The following is a 23,945-nucleotide window of genomic DNA, read 5'->3' on the forward strand; positions in this document are numbered from 1 at the left end:
TAAACAGTATTTGAGCACTGGCTTTGGTTCTTTGGGGTATACATCTAGGATGGAATTGTCAGATCATATGGTAGTTCTATGTTTAACTTTCTGAGTAAAGACCAAAATGTTTTCTACAGTGGCTATAGCATTTTGCTTTCCTAACAGCAATGTGTTAGTAGTCCAATTTATCCACATCCTCTCCAACACTTACCATTTTCCTTTTAAAAAATTATACCCATCCTAGTGGGTGTGAAGTGGTATCTCACTATAATTTTGATTTGCATTTCTCTATAATTACTAATATCATTGAGCATCCTCTCATGTGTTTATTGACCATTTGGTTTTTCTTTTTTCATTTTTTAACAAATTTTTAAATTTATTTATCTTTAGAGGGAAGGGGAGGAGAGAGGGAGAGAAATATCAATACATGGTTGCCTCTCATGCATCCCCTGCTGGGAACTGGCCTGCAACCCAGGCATGTGCCCTGACTGGGAATCCAACTGTGGTTGCTTGGTTCCCAGGCCCACGCTCAATCCACTGAGCTACACCAGCCAGGGCTGTTTATTGACCATTTGTATATCTTCTTTGAAGAAAAATCTTTTCAAATCTTTTCCCCAAGTTTATTTGTCTTTTTGTTTAGTTGTAAGAGTTTTTTCAATTTCTTTTACTGTTGTTTAAGTACAGCTGTCTCCATTTTCCCCCCACCACTCCCCCTGCACCACCCATCTCCACCTCCCACCCTTGATCCCACCCCCTTTTGGCTGTGTCCATGTGTCCTGCATAGATGTTCCTTAACAACCCTCCTGCTTCTTTCCTCCGTTTTCCCTTCCCTCTTCTGGTTACTGTCAGCTTGTTCTTTATTTCAATGTCGCTGGTTATATTTTGCTTGCTTGTTTGTTTTGTTGATTAGGTTCCAACTATATGTGAGATCGTATGGTATTTGTCTTTCACTGCCTGGCTTATTTCACTCAGCACCCTGCTTTCCAGTTCCGTCCATGATGTCACAAAGGTTAGGAGCTCCTTTTTTCTTTCTGCTGCATAGTCTTCCATTGTGTAAATGTACCATAGTTTTTTGATCCAGTCATTTACTGATAGGTATTTAGGTTGCTTCCAACACTCGGTTATTGCAAATTGTGCTGCTATGAACATTGGGGTGCATAGATTCTTTTGAATTGGTATTTCAGGAGTCTTAGGGTATAATCCCAGCAGTGGAATTGCTGGGTCAAAAGGTAGTTCTATTTCAAGTTTTCTGAGTTTTTTCTAATTCCATACTGTTTTCCACAGTGGCTGCACAAGTCTGCATTCCCACCAACAGTGGACTAGGGTTCCCTTTTCTCCACAACCTGACCAGCAGTTATTTGTTGCTTTGTTCATGATGGCCATTCTGACAAGTGTCAAGTGGTATCTCATTGTAGTTTTAATTTGCATCTCTGATGGCTAGTGATGCTGAGCATCCTTTCATATGTCTCTGGTCCCTCTGTATGTCCTCCTTGGAGAAGTGTCTGTTCAGGTCCTTTGCCTGTTTTTTAATTGTATTGTTTGTGTTCCTGGTGTGGAGTCATGTGAGTTCTTTATATATTTTGGAGATCAAACCCTTGCAGAGGTATCATTAGCAAATATGTTTCCCATACAGTTGGTTCCCTTTTCATTTTGCTGACATTTTTTTAGCTGTGCAGAGGCCTTTTTATTTTGATGAAGTTCCATTTGTTTATTCTTTCCTTCATGTCCCTTGCTCTAGGGGACATATTGGTGAAAATATTGCTGTGTGGAATATCTGAGATTTTCCTGCCAATGTTCCCCTCTAGGACTCTTATGGTATTGTGAGTTTAAGTCTTTTAGCCTCCTTGAATTTATTTTTGTGTATGGTGTAAATTGGTGCTTGAGTTTCATTTTTTGCATGTAGCTGTCCAGATCTCCCAACACCATTTGTTGAAGAGGATATTTTTTACTCCATTTTATGCTTCTTTCCCCTTTGTTGAATATCAATTGACCATAGAGACATGGGTTTATTTCTGGGCTCTCTGTTCTGTTCCATTGGTCTACGGGCCTGTTTTTATGCCAGTACCAGACTGCTGTGATTACCATGGTCTTGTAATACAGTTTGATATCAGGTATTGTGATCCCTCCTAGTTTGTTCTTCTTTCTTAAGATTGCTGAGGCTATTTGGGGTCATTTTGGGTTCCATATACATTTTTGAAATGTTTGTTCTATATCTACGAACTATGTCATTGATATTTTAATAGGGATTGCATTGAATCTATAGATTGCTTTGGGTATTATGGACATTTTAATAATAATGTTTTGTAGTTTTTAGTGTACAAAGCTTGCACCTCCTTGGATAAATTTACCCATAAATATTTTATTCACCTAAATACTACTGTAAATGATACCATTTTTAAAATTATTACAGTGCTCTTTGTTTTAAAATTGAATATAAATGAATTGCTATTTATGGAGAAATAAACATACTGTAGTCTATCCAAAGGACAGAGTTATTTTTTCTAAGTAACTTAATGAGAGGAAGAAAAGCTCTTGAGATGTTCATATCTGCATTTCTTTGTAATTAGGATTTTAAAAATTACAATGACAGAAGGCTCATCTCAAGGATAAGAGGCCTTTTTATTTTAATTTTTAATAAATGTTAGACTTCAAGGATAAAATGGGGAGAGATGTGGGAGTGAAAATTTTCTAATGGGTTGACCATAAATAACATACATTAATATGTAAATTACTATTCTTGCTCCATCTTGTGCCATTCATATAGCTTGAACTTTAAAACCTGCCCAATATGGTCTACTATAACCTTGGAAAGAACAAATCAAAGTAAAAGTAATCTCAGCTCCAGTTTTTGGAAATATGCTGCAATGAAAATAACATTGATTTGAGCCCTAGGACACCTGAGTTTTATCCCTAGCTCTGATATTACATCACTTAGGAAATCCATTTCTCCTCTAGGCCTCAGTTTTCTCGTGTGTGAAATGTTCCTAACAACTTCTAAGGACCGTTGTAAAGATCAAGTGAAATAACACAAGTGAAGTTTATCAACTACTCTGCAAACTGGAAATTACATAATGGCTAAATAGAGAACAGCCTCATTTGTTTCTTCCAAGCTCAATTACCAAAGCAGAATCAAAGGGCTCTAATATAAAATCCAAGGATTGTCCATAGTAGCTACTATTTATTGAGTACCTGCCTCATACCAATCTACTATGAATGTTTGATAGAATTCACTAGTGAAGCCATATGGTCCTAGACTTTTACTTTTTTGGAGGCTTTTGATGTTTGTTTCAATTTCCTCACTGTTGATCTATTTAGATTTTCCAGGTTTTCTTTTTTTCCAATTTTTTATTTAATTATTTTTCAAGTGCAGTTTTCTATTACTCCCATCCCATCCCACCCCCGTGCTCCCCCCTCCCTCCCATTTCCACCCTTCTCAGTTGTTGTCCATGTATCCTTTATATATGTTCCTCTAAATCCCTCCCCTATTTCCCCTGAAATTCCCTCCCCTCTCCCCTCTGGTCGCTGTCCCCCTGTTCTCTATTTCAGTGTCTTTGGTTATATTTTGCTTGCTTGTTTGTTTTGTTGTTTAGCTTCCTGTTAAAGGTGAGATCATATGGTATTTCTTCATTAAGTCTAAGAAGTTTATATATTTCTAAGAACGTGTCCATTTCTTCTAGGCTATTGAATTTGATGGCTATAGTCTTTCATAGCACTATTGTATGATCCTTTGTATTTCTGTGGTATCCATTGTATCTTCACCTCTTCCATTTCAATTTTGTTTGAGTCTTTTCTCTTTTTCTTAGTTAGTCTAGCCAGAGTTTGTCAATTTATTAATCTTTTCAACCAACCAGGTCTTTATTGGATTAATTTTTTTGTACTGTCTTTTTGTTCTCCATTTTACTTAATTCTGGTCTAATTTTTATTATTTCCTTCCTTCTAATGATTTTGGGCTACATATGTTCTTGTTTTTCTAGTTCTTTAAGATATAATGTTAGGCCATTCAGGACTATTTTTCTTTTTTTTTTATATAGGCCTGTAATGATATAAACTTCCTTCTTATTACCATTTTGCTGCATCACAAAATTTTGATGTTTCATGAACAAGTATAAAGGACACATGGACAATAACTAAGGGTGGGGGGTAGAAATGGGAGGGAGGTGGGGAGCACTGGGTGGGGGGCAGGCAGGGCTGGGAATATAAGACAGAAAACTGTACTTGAACAAGAATTAAATTAAAAAATAAAAGTCAAAAAAATTTTGATATTTCATATTGCCATTCTCATTTGTCTCTATGTATCATACAATGCCTTCTTTTATTTCATTTTTGACCTATTTTTTAGCAGCATATTGTTTAATCTCCACACATTTGTGGGATCTTTTGCTTCCTTTTTGCTGTTGCTTTTTAATTTCAGAGCATTGTGGTCAGATAACATACTTGCTTTGTTTTCAATTTTCTCCAATTTGTTGAGGCTAGTTTTGTGTCACAACATACGGTCTATCCTTGTGAATGTTCCACATGCACTAGAGAAGAATTTATAATCTGATGTTCTGGATGAAAGGCTCTATAAATGTTGATTATGTCTATTTGGCCTAATGTGTCAGTTAATGCTGATATTTCTTTATCAATTTTCTGTTTGGATTATCTATCCATAGATATTAATGGGTATTTAGGTCCCCTATTATAGTTGTGTTTTTGTCAGATTCTCCCTTTAGTTCCACTTCTAGTTGCTTTATACGTTTCAGAGCTCCTTATTGAATATATATGCATTTGAAAGTATTAAATTTTCTTGATGTAGTATCCCCTTTATCATTATAAAATGTCCATCTTTGTTTCCTGTTACCTTTTTAAATAATGATTCCCTATTTTTTCAGATATAAGTATGGCTGCACCCATTTTTCTCTAGATGGCATTTGCTTGTAGAATCATTTCCCATTCTTTCACTTTGAATCTATATTTGTTCCTTGCAGCTGAGATGTGTCTCCTGAAGGTAATATATAGTTGGATTTTGCTTTTTGACTCAACCTCTTACTCTATGCCCTTTTATTGATTAAGTAAAGTTCATTCACATTTAGGGTAGTTATTGAGTATGAATACTTCCTATAGCCATTTTATGTTTTGTTTTCTGGTAGCTCTGTGTCTCCATTGTTTCTTTTCCCTTGTTTTTCTGTTGCTTTAGTTTTGTGTTATTCTATCATTTTTCATCTGTTTCCTTTTTTTTTAGTATGTGTCTCACATGATAGTGTACATAGAAAATCCTATAGACTCTACCAAAAAACTGCTCGATCTAATAAATGAATTGGCAAAACAGCAGGATATAAAGTCAATATCCAGAAATCAAAGGCATTTTTGTATACCAACAATGAAACAGCAGAAGCAGAAATCAAGAAAAAAATCCCATTCGATATAGCAAAAACAAAAATAAAATATCTGGGAATAAACCTAACCAAGGAGGTAAAAGACCTGTATACAGAAAACTATACAACAGTGAAGAAAGAAATAGAGGAAGACACAAACAAATAGAAACATACACCGTGTTCATGGACTGGAAGAATTAACGTCATCAAAATGTCCATACTACCCAAAGCAATTTACAGATTCAATGCAATACCTATTAAAGTACCAATGGCATATTTCACAGACATAGAACAAACACTTCAAAAACTTATATGGAACCATAAATGACCCTAAATAGCAGCTGCAATTTTCAGAAAGAAGAACAAAGTAGGAGGGTTCACAATACCTGATATCAAACTGTATTACAAGGCCACGGTAATCAAAACAGCCTGGTACTGGCATAAAACAGGCACATAGACCAATGGAACAGAAAAAAGAGCCCAGAAATAAACCCAAGTCTCTACGGGCAACTAATATTCGACAAAGGGGGCAGCAACATAAAAGAGTAAAAATAGCCTCTTCAACAAATGGTGTTGGGAGAGGTGGGCAGCTATGCACAAAAGAATGAAACTCGAACACCAACTTACACCATATACCAAAATAAATTCAAGGTGGATAAAAGACTTAAATATAAGCCATGACACCATTAAAGTCCTAGAGGAGAAGATTGGCAGGAAAATCTCAAATATTTCAGACAGCAACATTTATACTGATATGTCCTCTAGAGCAAGGGACATAAAGGAAAGAATAAACAAATGGGATCTCATCAAAATAAAATGCTTTTGTACAAATAAAGAAAACAGTATTAAAATAAAAAGAGAATCAACTGTATGGGAAAACATATTTGCCAATGATACCTCAGACAAGGGTTTAATCTCCAAAATATATAAAGAATTCACATGACTCCACTCTAAGAAGACAAGCAAACAAATTAAAAAATGGGCAAAGGACTTGAACAGACACTTCTCCAAGGAGGACATACAGAGGATCCAGAGACACATGGAAGATGCTCAGCATCACTAGCCATCAGAGAGATGCAAATTAAAACTACAATGAGATACCACTTCACACTTGTCAGACTGGCCATCATGAACAAAGCAACAAACAAGTGTTGGAGAGGTTGTGGGAAAAAGGGGACCCTAGTCCACTGTTGGTAGGATTGCAGATGGGTACAACCACTATGGAAAACAGTATGGAATTTTCTCAGAAAACTAAAAATAGACCTGCCTTTTGACCCAGCAATTTCACTGCTAGGATTATATCCTAAGAACACTAAAACACCAATGCAAAAGAACCTATGCACCCCAGTGTTCATAGAGGTGCAAGTGCTGGAAGCACTTACAATAGCTAAGTGCTGGAAGCAACCTAGGTGCCCATCAATAAATGAATGAACCAAAAATCTATGGTACATTTACACAATGGAATTCTATTCAGCAGAAAGAAAGAAGGAGATTCTACCCTTTGCAACAGCATGGATGGAGCTGAAAAGCATTATGCTGAGTGAAATAAGCCAGGTGGTGAAAGACAAATACCATATGATCTCACCTTTAACAGGAACCTAAACAACAAAACAAACAAACAAACAAACAAGCAAAATATAACCAAAGACACTGAAATACAGAACAGGTTGATAGTGATCAGAGGGGAGAGGGGAGGGAATTCCAGGGGGAAAGGGGAAGGATTTACAGGAACTAGTATAAAGGACACATGGACAAGAACTAAGGGGGATGGAAATGGGAGAGAGGTGGGGAGGGATGGGTGGGTGGGCTGGGATGGGAGTAAAAGACAAAACTGTACTTGAACAACAATGAAATAAAAATAAATAAATAAAGTTATGTGTCTCAGTTTTGGATTTTTTTTGTGTGGTTACTCTTAGGTTTATGCAAGAAAAAGTAGTTCTTAAGCCCTGGCTGGTGTAGCTCAGTGGATTGAGCGCGGGCCTGCGAACCAGAGGATGGCAGTTCGATCTCAAGTCAGGGCACATGCCTGGGTTGCAGGCTGGTTCCCTGCAGGCCAACTCCCAGCAGGGGATGCACGAAAAGGCAACCATACATTGATGTTCCTCTCCCTCTCCTTCCCCTCTAAAGATAAATAAATAAATAAAAATCTTTATTAAAAAAAAAAGAAAGTCCTCAAAAAGAAACATTTTTTAAAAAAGTAGTTCTTGCACATATTATGCAAGAAAAAGTATATAAAAGTATTATATATGCAAGAAAAAGTCTTAGCATATTAAAATTAATATATATAATATAAAATAATATATTATATTATATTATATCATATATATTAATCCTTCTTCTTCTGAATGTATCTTATCTTCATTCCCATTTGCCAATTCAATGTTCACCCACTCCCCTTCGTGATTTTTTTAAGATTTTTATCATTTTTAGATATAGGGGAAGGGAGGGAGAGAGAGAGAACCATCAATGTGTGGTTGCCTCTTGTGCATCCCCTTCTTGGTGACTTGGCCTGCAATCCCAGGCGTGTGCCCTCGGCCAAGAATCGACCCGACAACCCTTTGATTCACAGGCCAGCACTCAATCCACTGAGCTACACCAGCCAGGGCTCCCTTTCAGGTTTTTGTTGTCACAAATTATCTCTGTTTATGCTGTAAGTTCATTTCCAAATTTTAGAAGCTATTGTTTCCTCTGTTTTTGAAATGTTTCTACATCCTTTATCCTTTATGTTATGTTTCAGTGTATAATACCCTATCTGAGAAAAGGATGCAATATTCTGCCTTGGTCTGTCTCTTAGTCATCTTATCTATAGTTTTGTATCATTCTGTCTTTTGTTTCAAGTATAATGACAGCTTTCGATATTTCTTGTAATGGAGGTCTATGGTGGTACATCACCTCGGCTTCTGTATGTCTGGAAAAGTTTTTATTTCTCCTTCATATTTAAAGGATAACTTTGCTGGGTATGTTATTCTTGGCTGGTAATTTCTCTTTTAGTGGTTTGAATAGCTGGTTCCCCTCTCTTCTTGATTGTAGGGTGTGTTTTTTTTTTGGCTGAGAAATCTGATGATAATCTATTGGGATTTCCTTTCTAGGTTACCATTTTCCCCCAGGCTGCCGTGAGAATTTTTTCTTTGTCATTAATTTTTGACCATTCTAATATATGTGCTTTGGAGAAGGCCTTTTAGGATTGAGATAATTAGGTCTTCTGTTTCCTTATTGGATTTGAGGATCTAGGCCTCTCCATAGGTTCTGGAAGTTTTCATCAACTATTTGTTAAAATAAGCACCCTATTACATTCTCCCTCTCTTCTCCTTTTGGTACACCCATTATTCTTTGATTGCTCTTTCTGATGGAGTCAGACAGTTCTCATACAGTTCTTTCATTTTTTCTTCAAGTCACTATCTTCTCCTATCTGTGTCATTTCTATATTTTTATCTTTAATATCAATAATTCTTTCTTTCATCTTGTCAGCTCTATTTCTAGGGTTACCAATTTATTCTTCATCTCTTAGTTACTGAGTTCTCCACTTCCAGAATTTCTATTTGCTTCTTTTTTAACATTTGGATTGAGGGTGAGAGGTGGGGGTAGGGGAGAGTGGTGGGAGGAAATGGAGACAACTATACTTGAATAACAATTTTAAAAAAGAAAAAAAAGAAAGTTTTGATCTGTTTGGTAAATGACTTTTTGTTCATTGATTTTATTTCTAAATTCATTAAACTGCTTTTCTGTGTTTTCTTGTATCTTATTGAGGTGTCCCCCCTTGCAATCTTGAATTCTCTGTCATTCAAATCACATATATGTCTGGTCTTTCAGTTTATTTTTTGGAGATTTTCCATTTCTTTTTGGACTGCCTCATTACCTTTGGTTATTCACAGTATTTGATGAAATCTTCTGTCTAAGCATATACAGGAATGAGATTATTTTCTTTTTTAGAGTGGTACTTCTCTAGTAGTTTGATAAGTCTTTCTTTCATTTTCCAGTTGGTGGTACTGAAGCACATGTTTTTTGTTTTGTTTTTCCAGTTGGTGGCGCTGAAGCACATGTTTTTTGGTTTTTCTTGCCCTCTTCTGGCTTCTTGGATATCTGCTGGGTGATAGAAAATGCCCTTTATTTGCTGGAAAAGTAGGCGTGTCCACTGTGAACAGATCACTTCAGTTTCAGGGCACCTCCCACCATGGGAATGTGGTAGCTGATGGGGCTCTGAACTTAGGAAATCACAGTGCTTTTCCTTGCAAATAGATGCTGCTGGCAGTACAGCCACAATGGGTAGGTACAGGGTGAGCTGGGACAGGCTGACCAGTGACTGTGTGGCTTTGTCTCCTCCCAGTAATGGCAACTGTCAGACTTCAGCTACCTCACCTCTGTATCTCTCTGCCCTTGTCATTGGGATAAAGCATAGCATGGCCCTGCTGCTCAGCAAAAAAATGTTTTTGTCACTCCAGTTCTCAGAGTTGTAGATAATATGCTCTGTAGCCCCACACTCACTGCTACACCTTTTAGGACCTGCTGCTAGCTCTGGGAGGGTGGTGGAGGGAATGGCTTGGCTCCGTGGCCTTGTTTTTCTGCTTGGCAATGGAAGCCACCAGACAACCATAGTGGCACCTCTGTGCTCCATCTCCACCCCATTCACTGGGCTCAGCCACATCAAACAGCAACCACTCTGACAGGAACACTCACTGTACCTCTTTGCTTTTCTGGGTTCAGGGAGCATGGATGGCAACCTGATTCCTCCCTTCTTCTGAGACCCACAGTGAGCTCTGGGCTGGATCAATGGCACCTGTTTTCAGTCTTCTCCCCTCCCTCCTTCCCATAGTGCTTCCACTCACCCACTTTCAGATGTTTTAATGTGTGGATCTCTCAAACATGTTTGTGTGTTGATCAGGGAATCCTTTGTTGAATTATAGCTGTTCAAACTGTTGCAACTTCAAGGAGAAAGACCAGGGGAACCTCTTATACCATCATTCTTCTGATATCAACACTAAACTTTATGTACATTATTTCACTTAATATTTGCAGCATTTACTATTAACAACTACATAATAGAAATTATATTAGCTATATTCTACAAAGGAGTTAAGTAAGGCACACATAGTAGCAACATAGCAAGGTCCCATCATAAGTATCAGAAAAAGGAATTCAAAGCTAGGTTCGTTTAAACCCAAGGCTACACTCTTCTACTCCTTTATAGTTCAATCACAACAGAACTTTCTCCAATTGTATATACTCATATAAACAACAAATTTTACATCTCTCAGCCTCACATTCAAGGATTTCTCAGACAAGGTATACATTGTTTACTTTTCCAATGCCATATCCCAGCATGACTTCTGCTTTCATGTTCCCTTTCCTTCCATATACCATCTGTAGGCCATGGGAATGGCTCTTTCCCATAACAAGTGCATTAAGAAAGAACATCCTACTTGAAGTAGGAGTTGTCTCCACTTCAGGACCTCTTTATTGTTAGCATTCCCTTAAAGTCTGGTGTTAAAAAGTCTGGTGTTCAGTTCACATATTTAGTATAATCTTATGGACAAATCTATACTCTCCACCAGCTTCAAGTATTCACTTACAGCTCTATTCCTCAGCCAGTAGCAGTTGTCACATAGCCTAGACTGAGGAGATTAGTAGTAAGGGGTAAGACTGAATTCACATGCTGTCAGCAAAAATCATCCATCCCTCTAAGCAAGGTGGTTTTACCTAGCCGTCTCTTGGAGCCAGTAGACTAGTTAGATTCTCCCAACCTACCATCCCAAAACTCGGAAAGGAGACTAGCAGCATCTTACAGCCAGCTTCCCACTTTCATGGCTTCCACACAGAACAAATTCCCTTGTCCCTCACAGGAGAGCAGGATGCTGAACTTCTAAATGATGTAAAAACAATGCTTCTATATTCCTTGATCTTGCCTCTACACATCAAAAAAATTATCTGTAAGTAAGGGGGTTGGGTGGAATGTGATAAATTCCCATCTGAAATTAAGGAAATAAAAAATCTTCAAGGAGAACATTTGTGTGGTTCAACTAATTCCTCCCCTTCCAACAAGGTATTTAAACCATAATTTGCTACAAAATATGCTGCTATGAATTAGTGAAGATTATACAGAAGGCAGAATTGGACCCTGGGAGTAATTAGGAGGTAGAGTCTCATGTTATCATTATTTATAGCATTCAGCCTCAATGAACAGTAACACAACTCCTAAGCTATTCTATTTACTATTAATTGTTAACAGTAACTGATTTAATATATAAATTTATACATCAGATCTAAACATCCAAACATTTAAAATTATACACATAAATTAATATATAGTTTCCCTAGTTTTAATAACCTTTTAAAAACATTTATTTAAATAAAGGTTCTTTGTTTGAATAAAGATCCTTAAAGTAAAATAGATCTTTACCAAGTTATTTAGGCTCCTTAATCTTCATTGTGTTTAATACTTTATATTCTTTTAACAATTAATGAATTAAGATATTTTATCTGTTGTAAAGATGCCAAATCAGGCTCACTTTCTCTTCATTCAAGGATGATGGGAAAAATGGATTAGCTAAATATTACAGAGGATAATATCATACCAAAAAGAGGAGAGGCAGGCTTAAAAAGATTGCAGTCAGGCCTACAAAAGACAGGGCAAGTCTCAAGAGGATAGCAAATATGATAAAGAACAGCTGAGAGTAAAAGAAAATCAGGGAAAAGAAAATATCTTATTTAAAAATAAAGAGAAAGTTTCGAGAAAAGCTTATCATTTATCCCTTTTTACAGTAACCCTGAGATCTTAACTGCTTGTACAAGGTAATAAAAAAGGCAGAACTAGGACCAGAGGTAAAGTCTTTTGACTCCAAGTTCAGCATAACTGCAGCTTTCCTCTCCTGGTGTAGTGGATCACTGGCTGGATGAGTTGGGAAAATCTGCTGTAGAGAACAAAGCACAGGTCTAAGAGTGACACTTATTGATTTTGCTTCCAGAAAATTTTGACCTAGCTATTTACTTTCTTTTTACCTTAGTTCCTCCTGCTGTCAAACAACAATCAAAATAACAGTCCCAAAATTCCCAAGTAGAACACGAGGTTAAAGAAAAGAGGTGGGAAAACACTTAGAAAACAATTATTCATTAAACTGAGATTCTTTTTAAGGAGTTGCAGTAATTAGATGTCACAGTCTTAAGTAAACAAACAAACAAAAAATCCCAGAAAGCAACAATTCAGAGCTTCCACATTACTCTGCATAAAACTCAAAATTTAAACAAAACAAAAAGGAAGATGCAAGGCAGATGCACAAATAAGATGCTGAAGAAAACACACTGTAGATAACTGTTCCCAGGTACCTCCTTGAGACAAGGTGCTTTACCAAATGCCACACATAGGTGCCACCAAACGGAGATGAGAGCAATTTCATTCATTCTAATGACAAGTTTTATAAGCTTTGACAATATTTTGGATTAAACCAGTATTCTATTGGAGACAATAGTCTGTTTGAAAAAATAAGTGTCTTGTGAAAGCATCTAGGCAAGAACACATGAATATAAACATACACTAGTGAGCTAGTAGCTACAAGAGCTAGATGACAGGTTTCTTCACTTAAAGTTCAATCCACCAGAATATAAGTTCCATGAAAGCAGAAATTTTCATCTGTATCATGGGTATTTCCACTATTGCATTTACTAGCATCTTCAGTACTCAGTGGTTTTAGTGAGTATGTATCTCCATTGGCATGTATTAAGGACTCACTAAAGAAATTAATGTTACTACACTTGATCTTAGCCAAAAGGCCGAGAAGCGATGGAAAGAAATTAATGTTTTTAATGCATTTAATTCAGTTGTGAGGGTCAAATGAGATAAAGGTTGTAAAACATTTTGTTTGGTATAAATGGCAATACACATGAAAATTATAACCACAGCATTTCAGAGCTTAATGGTATCTTAGTATCAGTCATGGATATTGCTACTTAGAACCAGAATTTGTGAATAGATTTGTCAGAAATAGAGTTTTACTGTCATCCCTGTAGCACATCTCAACAAAATGGATAATGAGTTACCTGTTCACAGTGCAAGGGACTGGTATGCTAGGATATTGACATGATATTATATTCAATCATCACAACCAGCTGCCAAGGTAAGAATTACTGTCCTATGTCCCAGGTAGGGAAACTCTGAACTCAGTGAGTTTAACTGGGGAGCCCAAGAAAAGCCAAGAACAGACCATTAATTAGTCAGACCCTCTTATTTTATAGATAAGTATATATTTCTACTTTCTAGTTTGTGTCCTGCATGATTATACACAAACATTATCTCTGAGAACAATGCTAATAGGAATATAAAGTTATCTTACTGGTGTAAGTCAACATACACAGTATCGTTTTGGAATCCAAAGTGTGTCAGAGGTTCATAATAGTACTATGGGTCCAGACTCAAACATTCTAAAACACCTTATCCTACTTTAATACAGACATATGTCAGGCCTCATGCTATTTACTGGGAAGAAACAAAACAGAAATGTAAGTTCTCTTTTTGGGAGCTTCCAATTTACTTAGGAATGCCATGCCTGATGCATGTGAAGCAAACAATCTGACAATAATATAAAGAAGAATATATTATTGACACAAACCAATTAGCCAACAATACACAACTGAATAAATAATTGGCATGAAACAATTACAGAAAATGTGAGACTAAATATTTAATTGGCTTCCTGCTTTTTACTTTCATGTTGGTTCATAAATGACACCCGTACAGTCTTGTATGGTCATGGAGCCTCAGGGAACTTTCTACTGGTTTTAATTTCTAGACAAAGTGGGCTGAGCTCTGGGGCTGACTTGGAAATGTTCCAGTCCTTGCTGCCAGTGAGCTGTCTTGCCCTTCCAGAGAGACCCCCAGAGGGCACAGAATCTTTGCATTAATGGAATAAATCATGTCAATTTAAATCACTAATCAGGAAGAGTGAAATTTAAATCACTAATCAGGAAGTCAATTTAATCAACTTTTCTATAAAGAATGCATACTTGTTTGATTTAACCTTAATACATAGTCTTTTAAACTCAGACAGATGCAGGAGTTATTTTTAGAAGATATGTACATATACAATTAAAGTAGTGATTTATATTTTACATTTTTGAAACCAATTCCAACTTCATCATGAAACTGAATGATGAACTTTTTACTTTATGTATCAAAACTAACAAGGGGGTGGGGGCAGGTAGAAGAGGGTAAAGGGAGGATAAATCGTGTTGGAAGGAGCCTAGACTTAGGTTGGTGAACACACAATATAATATACAGATGATATATTATAGAATTGTATAGTTGAAACCTATGCAATTTTATTAACCAATGTCACCCCAATAAACTCAATAAAAACTTTCAGAATCACTTGTGTGGAGCCTAAGAAACAGGATGCCTACCAAGAAGGACTCCTGGTGGCTGACAGGGCTCAAATCTACAGGCAAAGCCCCACCTTTAACAAGAACCTCTGATGCAAACTGCACTCCAGGGACAAGCCTAAACTACCTGCCTCTGCACTGAACTGCCTGTCTGCAATCTGAGCCAGCCCTTATGAAGGAGTTGCTGGAGTCCTATTTTGACCAGTAGGACTGAGGCTTTCCCTGTCTAATTGGAGCTGTGCAGCTATAACCCTATCAGCTTCTTCACTGACCAATCAGAGCAGCTCCATTATGCCCAATCAGGACATTGCCCATTGGACCAATCAAACTGTGATGATTTGGAGCCCTTGTTTGTGTGAGGACAAATTAATGAGGGACCAGGAACAGAACTTCTTTCTATATAAATCAGCTCCCCTTTGGCTCAAGGAGTGCACTTTCCACTTCCACTGAAAATTGAAGATTAGGTACGTTTCCTTATTGGAGCTGAAACACCAGATATAACTTGCTGGAGAAGAGCTGAGCAGAGCAGGGCAGGGAAGAGTAGAGCAGAGCAGACTAGAGCAGGTGGAGCAGAGCAGAGCATTCTCACATCAGAGCCATGCTGTTCTCACAGCCTTGCTAATGCCACAATTAAGCTGTTTGCACTAAATAAAGTTCTCTTCTTCACTGCATGCAAACTGGGGGTTCCTGTTGGCACTGAATTGGCACCAAGACCATCCATTGACACTGGGACATGTCTAGAGTAAGGCCACTATTTTATTTCTGTTAAAGGTGTGATCATTTTAGGCTTTCAAATCCAAGAGACTGAGAGCCATTCCTGTGCCCAAGCTGTAGCAGAGATACCAAATCTAATCTCTATTGCACTTTTTGCAATGCTAATAATAGTACCCCATATTATGCCCTCATTGTCTCACAGTTAAGTTGAGGCAAGAGCTTTTTAACTACTCTCCACAAAACTCTTCTACACTGTTATCAAAACACAATCTTGAAAAATACCCCTTTGCACATGTCCTCTTCTCCCTATTCAAAAATCATCAGTGGTTCCCCACTGTTCAGAGTGGCTCTTTAGCCTGGTATTAAGGTACTACATAATCTGAACCTAGTGCATTTCAACATCTTCTACCAGTACTCCTTAATGTAAATTCTTATCCCCTAAACAAACTGTTGCAAATATTGCCCACTCTCATATGCCAGTATTTCTAATTCTATCTCTGCACCTTAACACCATTCATTAACCACATGGGGAATTCCATTCTTTTCCTTAAGTTCTAGTTCTCATTTGCAATCCTGTTCAAAGCCTACCTTTATCAAAAACTTTTCTGCAAGTATCCTAGCTCACAATGACTTTTTTCTTCCTTTTTACATTTATTTTTTTCTAGCTTTGAAATATGATTGACATATAATATTGCAAAAGTTTAAGGTATTGATTCCATGCACTTATATATTGCAAAATGATTACCACAGTAGCATTAGTTAACATCTCCATCACCTCACATTACTATCATTTTCTTTTTTGTGGTGAATTCATTAAAGACCTACTTCCTTAACTTTCAAATATATAATATAGTATTGTTAACTCTAATCATCATGCTGTACATTAAATCTCCAGAATTTATTCATCTGATAACTGGAAGTTTGTATGCTTTGGCCAACATTACCTCATTTCCCCCAACTCCTAGCCCCTGGCAATCACCATTTTACCTTCTGTCTCTATGATTTTGGGTTTTTAGATTCCTTATGTAAGTGCTATGCAATATTTGTCTCTATCTGACTTATTTCACTTAGCATAATGCCCTCAAAGTCCACCCGTGTTGTTGCAAATGGCAGAATTTTCTTCTTTCTCATGTCTGAATAGTATGTTATATTATTATCAATATAACACATAACCATATATACATAAAATATAATATAATATATAATATTATCAATCAATATATATAATTTCACACCTTCTTTATCCATTCAGTGATTGACAGACAGTTTGTTTTTATATCTTGGATATTGTGAATACCACTACAATAAAGATGGGAATGCAGATAACTTCTCAAGACACTGATTTCATTTCTTTGGATGTAGACCCAGAAGTGAGATTCCTGTATCATAGGGTAGTTCTATTTTTAATTTTTTGAGGAATATCCATACTGCTTTCCACAGTGGCTAAACCAATTTAGTTTCTTACAAAAAGTGCATGAGAGTTCCCTTTTTTCCACATCTTCACAAACAAGTTTTTCTGATTGCCATTCTAACAGGTGTGAAGTGATATGTCACTGTGGTTTTGATTTGCATTTCCCTGATTAGTGATGTTGAACACCTCCTCGTGTACCTATTGGCCATTTGTACATATTCTTTGGAAAAATGCTTTCTCAGTTCCTCCATTCATTTTTTAATTGGATTTTTTAAGCTACCAAGTTGTGTCAGTCTCTTGTATATTTGGATATTAACCCCTTATCAAATATATAATTTGGCCCTGGCTGGTGTAGCTCAGGGGATTAAGCTCAGGCTGAGAACCAAAGGGCTACAGTTTGATTCTCACTCAGGGCACATGCCTGGGTTACAGGCCAGATCCAGAGTGGGGGCGGGGTGTGAGAGGCAACCACACTTTGTAGTTTCTTTCCCTTTCTTTCTCCTTCCCTTCCCCTCTCTCTAAAAATAAATAAATAAAATCATATATATATATATATCCCCAGCTGGTGTAGCTCAGTGGATTGAGCATGGGCTGTGAGCATGGGCACAAGCCTGGGTTTCAGGCCAGGTCCCCAGTAGGGGACACATGAGAGGCAACCACTCATTGATGTTTCTCTCCCTCTCTTTCTCCCTCCCTTTCCCTCTCTCTAAAAATAAATAAAAATAAAATCTTTGGCTCTCATCAAAATTAAAAAGCTTTTGCACAAATAAAGAAAACAGTATTAAAATAAAAAGAGAACCAACTGTATGGGAAAACATATTTGCCAATGATACCTCAGACAAGGGTTTAATCTCCAAAATACACAAAGAACTTACACAACTCCACTCTAAGAAGACAAGCAACCCAATTAAAAAGTGGGCAAAGGACTTGAACATTTCTCCAAGGAGGACATACAGAAGATCCAGAGACACATGAAAAGATGCTCAATATCGCTAGCTATCAGAGAGATGAAAATTAAAAGCACAATGAGATACCACTTTACACTGGTCAGAATGGCCATCATGAACAAAGCAACAAACAACAAGTGTTGGAGAGGTTGTGGAGAAGAGTGGACCCTAGTGCACTGTTGGTGGGATTGCAGACCGATACAACCACTGTGGAAAACAGTATGGAATTTTCTCAGAAAACTAAAAATAGACCTGCCTTTTGACCCAGCAATTCCACTGCTAGGATTATATCCTAAGAACCCTAAAACACCAATCCAAAAGAACCTATGCACCCCAATGTTCATAGCAGCGCAATTTACAATAGCCAAGTGCTGGAAGCAACCTAGGTGCCCATCAGTAAATGAATGGATAAAAAATTATGGTACATATACACAATGGAATTCTGTACAGCAGAAAGAAAGAAGGGGATCCTACCCTTTGCAACAGCATGGATGGAACTGGAAAGCATTATGCTGAGTGAAATAAGTCAGGCATTGAAAGACAAATACTATATGATCTCACCTTTAACAGGAGGCTAAACAGCAAAACAAACAAGCAAGCAAAATATGACCAAAGACACTGAAATAGAGAACAGGGGGACAGTGACCAGAGGGGAGAGGGGAGGGAATTTCAGGGGAAAAAGGGAAAGGATTCACAGGAACAAGTATAAAGGACACATGGACAAAAACTAAGGAGGAGTGGAAATGGGAGGGAGGTGGGGAGCACCAGGAGGCTGGGCTGGGATGGGAGTAAAAGACAGAAAACTGTACTTGAACAATAATTAAATAAAATAAAAATAATAATAAAATCTTAAAAATATATATAATTTGCATACATTTTCTCTGATTTTTTTAGGTTGCTTTTTCATATCATTGATTGTTTCTCACCAAAAACAATGAACATGCAAGCTATTTTTATTTAGAACAAAATTATCTATGTCTTAAATTAAATAAACATAGCTTTCAATCTTACAAATCTAAGTTTTTTCTTTATTTTTCTTCTAATTTTTGAAAGAAATTCAAGTCCAGTTAATATGAAAAGAAACTAAAATATTGCCTTTTATAACTAATATATTCAACCATTTGCTTTTTAATTCATTAATGATTTCTCTCATTTAGAATAAATAAATAACAAATAAGCACACACCGTCTTGACACTTACAAATAAAAGAATTTTTAAAAGCTAGATTAACATTTTAATGATTTCTTAATAATCCTCCTGCTTAAATGCATCCCCCTTCACTTGGAAGACTTTCTTTGAAACCTCATCAGTAAACATAGATTCCTGAATAAGCTATCCTTAATTCTGAAATTTCTTACTTTTAAATGAAGGATGACAAAAAAATCTCTATATCACAAGTAACTCTTTTTCTCTAGCAGCAGATACTTGGCAAGAAAATGGGTCTGAGATAGTATAGCATCTGCTGTGACTTATGTAACTCTTGCAACAACATAAATAGGGTCATAAAATCTGTGAGTATTAATAAGTTGACATATACTTTATATAGATTTGTTACACATGTGTTTCAATAAACTTTAAAGTCCAGTGTGAAATCTGACTTCTCCATTTAAATTATTGATTCTTATTCATCTCATTCTTTCTTCATTTATACCATTACAATATAAAAGTATTTCATTCACTGGTGTAAAATAAAAAAAGCTTGAAAGATTCAGAGATACTTTATTTAAACTTCTCATCTAGGGGAAAGGCCATCAATGAAAAAAATAATGTTGGGAATAGAAAGTTAAACAAAAATTTAATGCATGAATTTACTATTTTTATTCTTGGTCTTTAGCCATTATGAATGGACTCATGAGAATAGAAGATTAATAATGTAGCATCAATGCTTGTGGCCTGAGTCTTAAACTATGAGCTCTTATTGAAGAAGACTCACACTACACTAGTTATCACACACTTCATATAACATCATGGTCCATCTTCCAGAAGATTAAGGCACGGCAACAAAAGCTCTCCATACCACCTTTTATTAATAGTGAAAGAAAATATACCAGATTCTTTTAATAGTCACATCCCACAGGAAGACCTTAAAAGTCACCCAAACTAAAGCTTCATGATGCTGAAGTAACTCTAGTGAAGAGTACACTCACTACATCTTGAAAGTAGCCATCCCATTCCATGCTCACATATGTTGAGACAAACTTTCTTTTCCTATAGCTTCTGCCATATAATAGAAGTCTAATTCATCTTTCTTTTATGTTTGAAGAGATATAACTACAGAAATCATGCCACTTCTTTCCCAGTCTTCTCTTTCTATGGTAAACAACTTCACTTCTTTAACACCACTTCCCTAATAATAATAGCCCTAATATCATTAGTCCTAGGTGATCTCACGTAATAGATATATTACCCTTCAATTTCCATGCTATAGTAGAAAACAACTGTTTATTTCTTTATTTTTTTTTAATTTTATTTATTCATCTTCAGAGAGAGGGGAAGGGAGGAAGAGAGACAGAGGGAAACATCAATGTGTGGTTGCCCCTCACCTGCCCCCTACTGGGGACCTGGCCCACAACCTGGGCACATGCCCTGACTGGGAATCCAACCAGTGACTCCTTGGTTCACTGGCACTCAATCCATTGAGCCACAATAGCCAGGGCTGTTTCTTTCTTTAAATAAAGACCCTTTTCTCCAATACTCCCTAATCTTGGTATCTCATAGATTCTGTCATATGATTGTTGCTCTAATATTATTGTAAATAATAGCTGTTCCATACTATTGTAAATACTACAAAACACCCCCCCCCCCACATCTTAGCCCACATCATTGTTGCCTGAACTATAATACTGTAGGAGATAACTCTGTTCTCTCTCACACTACACCTATTTACCATCCTTTATTCTCACCTTACCTCACAATCTGACCTCCCACAACCTCACTGCTTTCTATATCCAACTCACAAGCCTTCCCTCCTCAACAAGAGCCTTATCTTCTTTCCATCCTTTCTAAAAAGTGGCTAGTTGGGTTAAAGAATACAGTTATCACTATACATACCCAAAGGGCATCCTATCACTTCTCTATGGGCTGCTATTGTAAATATGATAGAATACTCTCCTGCTGTCATCAATCATTTTGTCTTCCCCTCCAACTGATCACACACACACACAGAAAAGAGTAGGTGGAAGCGGTGAACACCAGGATACCTACTGGAAAAGGAAACCCAACAACAAAGGAACCACCAACAGATAACAACAGAAGAAGGTGAAGGAGAGAGTGGAAACCACACAAACCTCAAGCAAAGACCTATCTGGAAATACAACTAAACAGTGGACAAACTACCCAGGGCAAACAACTGAACAAGAGCAAAAGAGAACCGAGGGAGGGTTAAGATGGCGACAGAGTAGCACCGAGGGAACCCAGCTCTCGTGCATCCGGTGGAAAATCCGGGCAGATCTACCGAAGAACAGCATAATCAACCAACAGTTCCCCAACATTTATGAAAATAGGAGACCAGAGAGTGTAACGGAGGAACCAAACAGCGGCAGGTTGGCAAGGAATCCAGAGGGCAAGTGAAGACAAAAAACGGCTGCGCGCCCTCAGGAGGCCTCGGGCTGCGCCCGGGCCCAGGCTCGCCCAGGGCAGGCAAACTCTGGTGGAGCGTGAGTACCAATGAGAATTGGCGCACAATGGGGGCTGGCACCATCAGAGGGGAACAGGAGCCCCCTCTGATTCCAGGGCTGGGGCGCCGGTGACGGAGTGAACGCTGGAGAACCCGCATCCGGTGGATGGCAACACACTCCGTGGGAGAGAACTGACTCTCCCCTCCCCGTCTAGGCAGGCCGATTAGTACCGGGCAGAGACCTGTGGGCTTAAGTTAACGTAAAGGGTGGCAACTTCGGAAGCTGCGGTCGCCAGCCCGCCAGCCCGAGGGATTTAAGAAGGACACCATCATTGCTGGTCTCTTGGGATTGGGCTGGGCTGAGAGACAGGCTTTGTAGAGAAGTCTCTGTTGGGAAAGCCTGGGTCCCGCGGAGAAGGACGGTGCTAGATACCGCGACCACAGACCAATCAGCAGCCTGCTAGCTAGCGCCTGCAAACCTGCCCTCAGAGGCGCAGCAACCAGAAAAACCGGTTTGGACAGTTTGAAAGCAACAAAGGAAGGGTGCTTCCTTTTTTTTCTTTCTTTTCTTTTTTCCTCCTTCTCTAGTGTGTGTGTGTGTGTGTGTCTGTGTGTGTGTGTTTTCCCTTCCCCCCTTTTTTCTCTTTCTTTCTTTCTTTATTTTTATTTTTTAAATTTTTTTATTTTAATTTTTTTATTTTTTATTTTATTTTTTTTCTCTCTCAACCTCTTTTGTGTATTGTTGCTCTATCTTTCAATACTCTGTCCCTCATTTACTTTCCTTTTTGTCCGGCTTTAGTCCTTCTGTTCTTCCCAAATTTTCCGCTTATTCCCCTTTTCTCCTGACTTTTGCGTGTGTGTGTGTGTGTATGTGTGTGTGTGTGTGTGTCAGATTGTTTGTTTGTGCATTGCTTAGATTTCTTTTGAGGTGTATTATTATTTTTGCATTATTCTTACTCCTTTTTTTCATTTCAAGAATATCTTTGTATCCCACCTCTTTCTGTACAGGTTTTTTAATCCTGGCTGGGTATACTGTACTACCTGACAGGTTCCCACTGCTCCTTCCTCCACAGTGTTTTGCTGATTTTCTATACTTCACGTGCTTTCCTTTGCTATACTACTCAAGCTCTATATCCCCCATTTAGACAGATCACATAAAATTTATCACTTGAGTGTTCCTCTAATATTAGGGTAAATAAGGGCTGTTCTGTACAACAGTAATACTTCATAACACATCTCTCGGACCTTAGACCACCTTACAGGTGCCTGACTTCTATGACTCTATTTACTGACGCACTACACCCAGTTACTAACCTGTACTGTCACCTTACCTCAAATCTGACCACCCGCAACCACACTGCTTTCTAGATACAACTCACAAGCCCCCCCTTCTTAACAAGACACTTAACTTATGCCCGCCCTTTCCTAAAAGTGGTAAGCTGGGTTGAAGAGCACGGTTAACTCTATACATAGCCAAGAGATTGTCTATTTCTTCTCTGCCCACTGTGTCTGTAAATAACATAAAATAACCCTCTGCTATCATAAACCATTTTGCCTCCCCCACAACTGATCACACACGCACAATAAAGAAAGGAGTTGGTGGAAGCAGAGAACAACAAGATACCTGCAGAAGACTGCACCGGTGACTTTCACAGGTATCCTACCACAGAAGTTCACACCATAAACCCAGCGAACCAGAACAGATCAATTTAAGAAGCGGAGGACAACAAGAAGAGTATCACAAACAATGGGAAGACAAAGAAACAATCCCCAAATGAAAGAAAAGGAGGAAGCCTCAGAAAGAATATTAGATGAAATAGAGGCAAGTCAACTATCAGATGTGGAATTCAAAGCACTGGTTATCAGGAAATTCAAAGAGCTTACAACGAGCTACCAGAAACTACAGGGGAGCTACAATGAACTCTCTGCAAACTATACCAACATGAAAAAGGAAATGGAAACCATCAGTAAAGGCCAAGAGGAAATGAAGAATACAATTTCTGAATTGAAGAACACAGTAGAAGGTATGAAGAATAGAATCGATATGGCGGAAGATCGCATAAGTGAGATTGAAGACAGGTTAGAAAAAATCTCCCAGACGGAACAAGTAAGGGAAAAGAGAATCAGAAAAAATGAAGAGAATTTAAGAGAAATGCAAGACAACATGAAACGTAATAATATCCGAATAATAGGAATTCCAGAAGGAGAGGAAGAGGAACAAGGGATAGAAAACCTACTTGAAAGAGTAATAACGGAAAATTTTCCTAAGTTGAGGAGAGATAAAGTCACACGGATCCAGGAATCACAGAGAGTCCCCAGCAGGTGGAACCCAAAGAGGCCTACTGCAAGACACATCATCATTAAAATGGCAAACCTCCAAGATAAAGAGAAAATCCTAAAGGCAGCAAGGGAGAAAAAAGAAGTGACATACAAGGGGGTCCCAATAAGGCTGGCTACTGACTTCTCAATGGAAACATTCCAAGCAAGAAGAGAATGGCAAGAAATATTCCAAGCAATGAGAAACAGAGGCCTACAACCAAGGCTACTGTACCCAG

General features: G+C 37.8%; 1 protein-coding gene and 1 pseudogene across 4 annotated transcripts in view; both read right to left on the reverse strand.

The window, feature by feature from the left end:
• Positions 1-23,945, reverse strand: part of NEXMIF (neurite extension and migration factor) — a 203,881-nt gene that overhangs the window by 59,230 nt on the left and 120,706 nt on the right. The window lies entirely within an intron of this gene.
• On the reverse strand, positions 12,929-13,109 carry LOC118981777 (uncharacterized; annotated as a pseudogene).

This window comes from Sturnira hondurensis, unplaced genomic scaffold, assembly GCF_014824575.4.
Source record: "Sturnira hondurensis isolate 20B ecotype Veracruz unplaced genomic scaffold, ASM1482457v3 Scaffold0024651, whole genome shotgun sequence".
Classification (NCBI taxonomy): domain Eukaryota; kingdom Metazoa; phylum Chordata; class Mammalia; order Chiroptera; family Phyllostomidae; genus Sturnira; species Sturnira hondurensis.